The 7,234-nt window shown below is 42.8% G+C and overlaps 1 pseudogene; it reads right to left on the bottom strand.

Annotated features, from left to right (window-relative positions):
* Positions 1-290: 290 nt before the first annotated feature.
* LOC119360224 overlaps positions 291-7,234 on the bottom strand; it is a 9,206-nt pseudogene continuing 2,262 nt past the window's right edge.

The following is a 7,234-nucleotide window of genomic DNA, read 5'->3' as shown; positions in this document are numbered from 1 at the left end:
TTTGAATGTGGTTTCCACCTACACCCCCATGAGTCGCATGGGGAATAGGGGAGGGGGCTGTTTGGCGCTGCTGGGGGAGAGGCGCTATTTCCCCGCACCTATTCACTTTGGTTGCAGAAAACGTGTTTGGCGGCCTTTGAATGTGGTTGCCACCTACACCCCCTTGCGTCGCATTGGGAATAGGGGAGGGGGGCTGTTTGGCGCTGCTGATCAAGCTCACAGAGTTAACCAGATCCTCTGGGCCTTCTTAGAATTTTTTGGGCTGAAGATCAACCACCGCTAAAAACTTTCTAAACAGATTTACAACAAGTAGGAATTCCCCTTCCTTTATTTGCAACAATATAGCAATAACACAAAGTATTCGACTTATATTTTATTCTTGCATCTACTGGCATGATTAATGGAATTAATAGTAGCTTCTCCTTCCAGCGCACGGTTAGCCCAAAGACCACTGTCATATCAATGTCTTTAGTCTCAACCCCTGGAGGCAATTCCCATTCAAAATGGTGCATGAGGTTTGTCAACATAAGCTAAAAATTGGCGATCCCGGGGTTTATGCCAGGGAACATCCTTCGTCATGACCCAAATGGCAAGAACTGGAAATGATTCCCCTTGAAATTGACATCCACATCACTATCTTCATATATAAATCTTTCAGGTATGAACTCTTCTGCATCCCCCAAGAGGTGGAGTCCCTGCCAATGGCCCATGCATTGACTAAGACATGTGTGCCCAGCAGGAACCATGTACCCATCAATGTTGCAGTCAGCCGTGGCAAGGTGTGCAGCAAGGATAGGCGCAACAGGATACACCCGAAGTGACTCCTTCATGACTGCCTTAAGTACGCCATCTTGTTTCTGTCGGTTTCGGTTATACATTCTTGTCCCCGGGGTACGATACTCCTCACTTCATCTTGTAGCTTCCCCAATAGGCATGGCCTCCTCATCAACTTGGCCAAGGTGAATTCGAGAGTGTTAGATAACGTGTCTGTTGAACCGGAAAATACATCCTGTGGATATTAATTATTTAGGTCACTATAAGATATACATAAACCAACATATATAATTTGGAAGGTATCATTTGTACTTACTGTCAGGAGAGCTTTCATTCGCTCTCTTGTGAGACCATACTCAAGCTGAAAAGACAACAAAATATCTATGAAATCCCCATCCTTGTTATCAACTGTTGACTTGTCCATGCTCACACGTTCATCGATCAACTTAGCCAGCAAATAGGCCCATCTACGCCTCACGCTCTCAGCCTTTGCACAAACCACCCTCTGAAGCACTCCAACTCTAGCCAATGTTGGGAAGTACACCTCCAAGTGGAAACCTCCTAGTATTCGTGAGGTATCGTCTATGAGGTCTCGAAGTAGCTTGCTCTGTCCTTCTCTCCGGAAGGATTCTCCCAACACAATCCGACATGCCATGTCATACGTGAGTGACTTCAGAAACCTACTCATGTCCACTGCAGCACCTCCAGCAGCGGCCTCGTTAATCTTGGTCATCACCATGTTCACCTATGATGAGATGCATCTTAAACTATGAGACTAGCTAAGATTTATGACATTATTAGGGGAGGGCATATGGCAGCCAATTTTCTTAGTTTCATTTCTGATGCAGTGTAGTACAAATTGTTATGACAATAAGGATAAGTTTGCGATAACAAAATTACCAACGAGTTTCAACAGTAGAAAACGATTTAATAAATTGGGAGATATGTGATGGTAAAATACTGATTAACGAAAAATATCTCACTCCCATTTTTTTAGAAATGTAGAATCTCCTAATTAGTGGATGTTGTCTATCCATGGGTTTATTTAGAAGACCATCTTGTAGGCCCTCACCTCTTTTCCAGATTGTCGCCATTGTTGAGTAGGATGAGGTTCTCCTTGATGGATTTGTAAAGCCATCACCTTTGTTGTCACTAGACTGGCCATTTTGTCATCCAACATTGCCTATTCCTAGAACCTGCTTGTAGTGTACCACTTCACCATCTTCACCAGCTCTTGTGCTTTGCCCCTAAACTATGGTAGTTTTGGTGAGAACACGCTCCCCTCCCCTATGTTACAAAAAATGACTATTCATTCCCTCGTGCGGTCTCTCCCGCTGGCCCTGGTAATCTCATCAACTGATTTAAAAGATTGATAGCTTTTGTGTTGTACACTACTGCCATTTTGGAGGGAGTTTCCTGTACTGTAGCACGGAAGCCTCCTCCGCCCTTCCGTAAGAAGTTAACTTGTATTACAACGTGACACTCGTGGTAGGCAATCCAAACTCGACGAGAAAAGGTTAACTTGTATTATTGCATCTCAAAACGTAGCAGTATCTCAATTATGAAATACATAAGACTCGGTCTCATGGCTCCTCTGAGGAAATTCTCGATTGCAATGAAAGAAAAAACACCTATATAAGTGATCCATCCGTGCGCTACCGGCTTAAGTACCCCCTCAACCCCTCACCATCACTTCTTTTTCAAAAAGGCAAAAGACACATATCTGCCGCCTCGTGCCAATTCTCCACTGGCCTTCCACACATCGTGCTGTCAACAACTATTCAGTAGAAATGTGTTGTACACTATGGACGGCTAGCAATAAAACTAGACTTTCTACTTACAAGTTGTGTGAAATCATTTTGAACATCACATTCCCAAGCATCTCGACCAACATGCTTCACTCATACTCATTATAAGGCATTCCCTATACAACATGTTCTCTCCGTTTAAACTATTTAAAATTCTAGATTTGTCCTAAGTCCAACATCTTTAAGTTTAACAAAGTCTATAAAAATATATCAACATCTACAGTGCTAAAGTACATTGATCATCAAACGTATTTCCATACTATATGTTGTAGAAATTAGCACATTTCCTTTAGAACAATTATAATTTCAGTTCATCAAATATATAAGTTTGACTTAGAACAATTATAGTTTCAGTTCTACAGACAGAGATATAAATATTTCGACCAAGCACCACGTGAAAACTGCAAGATCATTAAAATTACCTCCTCCGTGGTGGCGTTGCGAGAAGATTGCACCTTTCCTACACTCAACATGTGAGTGGTTACGAGCTTCCTTGCCTGGCGCCAGTGCTCGTCATATGATGCAAAGGAGATGTCGGACGAGCCATACATGAGGATTTCCGAACCATGGAGCAGGGCCCCGAGGCAAAGACATGGTCGTGCGTGCGCAGAACCTCCTTTGCGGCACGCGGGGATGACACAACGAGTGTCTGCACGGCTCCAAGACGGAGGAACATGACGTCAGGACCATGGTTCTTGGCCAGACTGCGGAGGGAGACGTGCGGGAGGGAGCCGAGGAGGTGCAGGTGCCCAATGATGGGCAGTCCCGGTGGAGAAGGCTGGTGGCGGCATTCGTGCTGCTGCCTTCTTCCTGTCTTACCAGTCGTAGTGAACCTATAATAATTCACAAACAAGAGGAAGAGCGGGAAGCATCGCTAGCATGACGAGACCTGCAATGGGAAATTAATGTCTAGCCCAGCACTGTGTGGAGCTCTGCCGGCGAAATTGTTCTTCTCAACCTGCTTAGTTTAACATCACAAAGGTCGATCAGTTGCTTATAAGCTAGCCAGGCAGAGTAAAAACGACAAAATTCATCTCTGTGGTGCACTCAACTATGAGCAATTAGTTAGGGGCAACATAGCTTTCATTCCTAAGAAGCAGACAAGGCAGTCTTTGACTCTTGGTTAGGTGCTTTATGCACTTTTTGTTCCCCCTCGGGAAAAATGTGAAAAATGCCAACTTCAAGGGCAAGACAAGTGCAACCCGTTATTTGGTATACTCGATGGGTCTTTTTTTCTTCAGGCAATAACGAATGCACAGGTTATTTTTCATGGTCTGTTCGGGCAGGCAAAACACGGAGTTGTAATCACCAGCGATTCCATCGCAAATACGCCGCTCTATTAAAATTGATATAAATTGAAAATCCAACTCGGTGCCTGGTCTCATCTGCTACCGAGCTACAGTAAATTCAAAAAAAACTAGAACTTTTTTAAAAAAAACTGATTTTTTTTGTATGAAAGATGTTCACGTGCGTGATTTCCAAGCAAAATTTCATCCTGTTTGGACATCTGAGGAGCTCATGGCAAAAAAGAGAAAATTGGTCCAAACAATCCGTGAATAGTAACCTTACTCACAGAACCGAAATTTGTCTTTTTTGTCGCGCGCTCCTCGAATGTCCAAACTCCACCAATTTTTGCACGAACATCACCACATGAGCATCTTGCTTCCAAAAAAATCAGTATTTTTTGAATTTTTTTCTATTTTCAATGATTTTTTATTTTGCCCGGCCTCATCGGAGCCCGGGAGCAGAAACGCCGCTCTCGTTATAAATTAAGTACATACATTTGTTTTAGGAAGTGTTGAACCCTTTTGTCTCAGATCGCAGTCATATTTTTATACTCTGATCAAAACCATAGGTAAATTAAATGGAGTGGTTTAGAAATCATGGAGATATGTGGGGTACAGCTAAATCCATGTATAACCGATCCTTTATAATTTAGATGAGCAAACCATCTCCTATCCTTTAGAGGAGTATACTTGCTCCTTAAAAAAGTGTAGTTTTTAACCGATCACCTAAACTTAACTATCTAAGTTATTTTAACAAAAAAACATTTATTTTTTAGCCACCAAATTAAACTTCACTACGCAATTATTTTATTAAATGATATCTTGGTCACATACTTCACTAGTTCTTTGCTAAGAGATCCCATCCAAAGATAACCACATGAAAAAAATACGCACTTCAATAGAAACACTAATCCCTTCACTGCTCCTACTAGTCTGTTTAATGTTTTTATTACGGTACATCAAATAAATTTGGACCCTTTATTTCTGTGATTTAATGGCTCAGATGCCACAATACTACATCACAATTTGGGTAGTATATTAAGGCATAAGGGTATTTTGGGATAGTTCGGTCTTATTAATCCCGCATCCAGATCTCGTCGTTCTTTATGCCCCCAATACATTCTTCATTCTTCATATCATGCACACAAGTTATGATCCACTGGACGCCACCGACCATGGCAGCCCGTACGCGATTTCGCCGGCGACCCGTGCATGTTCTCGGGCCGCCAGGAAGTGCTTGATGGCTTTGGTCTCAAATGTACGATGCTGCCCAGACGAACTTGTAAAAGTATTTGAGAAGCGTAGAACCCTTTGTCTCGGGCCACATGTATATATTGGGCAAAAGCCTTGGCATACAAGTTACAGGGGAGATCGAGAGAACGATCAGAAGATCGACCAGATCGGTCGTTACAAGGAGATGAGAACGAGAAGAAGGGATAGAGATGAATTACAGAATTTAAACAAACTTCTATCCCTATACAACTCCTAAACGTCTATTCCAACACTCCCCCTCAATCTAAACCTCAAGGAGCTTTGCCAAGGTGAAGATTGTACTTAAATCCATTCAACCTTCTCTTGGTAAGGGGTTTTGTAAACCCATCTGCGAGTTGATCTCCTGTGGAAATAAACCGAATCTCCAGAAGCTTTTGAGCTACTCTTTCTCTGACAAAATGGAAATCAACTTCAATGTGTTTCGTTCGTGCATGAAAAACAGGATTTGCTGAGAGATACGTTGCACCAATATTATCACACCATAATCTCGCAGCCTGTGGAGTTTTAATTCCAAGTTCATAGAGTAATGTTTGTATCCACATCACTTCAGCTGTAGCATTAGCCAGGGCCTTATATTCAGCCTCTGTGCTTGACCTAGAAACCGTGGCCTGTTTTCTTGCACTCCATGACACAAGATTAGTTCCCAGAAACACAGCAAAACCACCTGTAGATCTTCTATCATCAGCACACCCTGCCCAGTCAGCATCAAAGTATGCACTAACAAGCATAGAAGAGGACTTGGTAATGTTGAGGCCAAGACCTTCTGAGAACTTGAGATACCTTAGAATTCTTTTGACTGCAGTCCAATGAGTAGTTCTAGGTGCATGTAAATATTGGCATACCTTGTTTACTGAATAAGATATATCAGGACGAGTGAGTGTTAAGTACTGCAAGGCACCTACAACACTCCTATAGTTTGTTGCATCCTCTGGTCCAAGACCTTCTCCACTTTCCACTGTAAGCCTCTCTGAGGTAGAAATTGGCGTGTTAACTGGCTTACAATTCCCCAATCCTACTCTCCTGAGAATATCAGTTGTATACTTTTCCTGTGAGAGAAGTATGCCATCTTTAACTTGATTTACCTCTATACCAAGGAAATAGTGAAGATCACCCAAGTCCTTAAGAGCAAATTCCAGCTTAAGATCTTTAAGCAAGCAAGTAGTGGCTTCTGAACTTGAACTGGCAATAATTATATCATCAACATAAACAAGCACAAAGATAGTAACATTGCCTTTATTAAAGAAGAACAATGAGGTATCTGCCTCTGAACTTGAACCCAAGACGTTGCAACTGCATACTCAGTCTGGAATACCAGGCTCTTGGGGCCTGCTTCAAACCATACAAAGCTTTATCCAACTTACAGACATGTTGAGGTGTGCTAGGATTCTCATAACCTGGTGGTTGCCGCATAAACACTTCTTCCTCAAGAACACCATGAAGAAACACATTCTGAACATCTAGCTGTCTTAGACTCCATCCTCTGGAAACAGCAATAGACAAGACAAGTCGAATAGTAGTTGACTTAATAACAGGACTAAAGGTATCTTCATAATCAATTCCAAACCTTTGTTTAAATTCTTTGGCAACTAATCTAGCCTTGTACCTGTCTATGCTTCCATCAGACTTCCTTTTGATCTTATACACCCATTTGCAGTCAATAACATTGTCTCCATACTTTGGTGGAACCAAGTGCCAAGTCTTATTTTTCATAAGTGCATTATATTCATTATCCATAGCTTCCTTCCAATCCTTATTAGCAAGAGCATCATGCAAATGAAGTGGTTCACCGGTGGTGGTAAGAAAGGCACGTTTGATTTTGTCGTACCATCATTGTACTGTTTTTCTTTGACAATACCCGACTGAGACCGTGTTTGCTGAAGAGAAGATGTAGGCAGCACAGGAGCAGTTGCTGCTACAGAAGATCCAGCCGTCACCTGATCCGAGGCGGATCCATGCAGCGAACCAGCTGGCTCCGGCTCCTGATCCAAGACGGATCCATGCAGCGAATCAGCCACACGCCCCTGACCAGCAGCTGTGGGGTCAGGCCCACACCCACGGTCGGGCGTTGTGGAGGCCCGTGCAGGCGACGCATCC

This window comes from Triticum dicoccoides, chromosome 2B (assembly GCF_002162155.2).
Source record: "Triticum dicoccoides isolate Atlit2015 ecotype Zavitan chromosome 2B, WEW_v2.0, whole genome shotgun sequence".
NCBI classification, from domain to species: Eukaryota; Viridiplantae; Streptophyta; class Magnoliopsida; order Poales; family Poaceae; genus Triticum; species Triticum dicoccoides.
Note: the sequence above shows the minus strand (reverse complement) of the source record. Positions and strands in the feature narration are given on the sequence as shown.